Below are 414 nucleotides of genomic sequence, written 5' to 3'. Positions count from 1 at the left end.
ACCCATGCCTATATTGTATGTTTAGAAAGAGGGGTGATGTTTAATATATAGATTAGATAGATAAAATCAGATTGTATATTACTTATTTATTTGTTCATACATACATTTTTAATACTAACTCTACATACATACATGTATATGCATATATACGTCATTGTGTCTGTCTATGGCTGCATGTTTTCCTGTCCAAATCCCAAGGTCTTTCCAAAAAAAACTTCATGAAAATTTTTGTCCCGATCTCGTTTTTGCTACCCCCTCTCCTTGCGAACAAAAGCAAAAGGCGGCAAGAAATCGAATTCATCTTAATGCTCCTTTTGATTACTACTAATAGATGATCGAGTGAGTAAATAAAAAACTGCAATTTTCGTATAAAACACTTTTTTGTGATTTTTTTCAACCATCACCCCCCCAAGT

Source organism: Penaeus monodon, chromosome 23, assembly GCF_015228065.2.
Source record: "Penaeus monodon isolate SGIC_2016 chromosome 23, NSTDA_Pmon_1, whole genome shotgun sequence".
NCBI classification, from domain to species: domain Eukaryota; kingdom Metazoa; phylum Arthropoda; class Malacostraca; order Decapoda; family Penaeidae; genus Penaeus; species Penaeus monodon.
Note: the sequence above shows the minus strand (reverse complement) of the source record.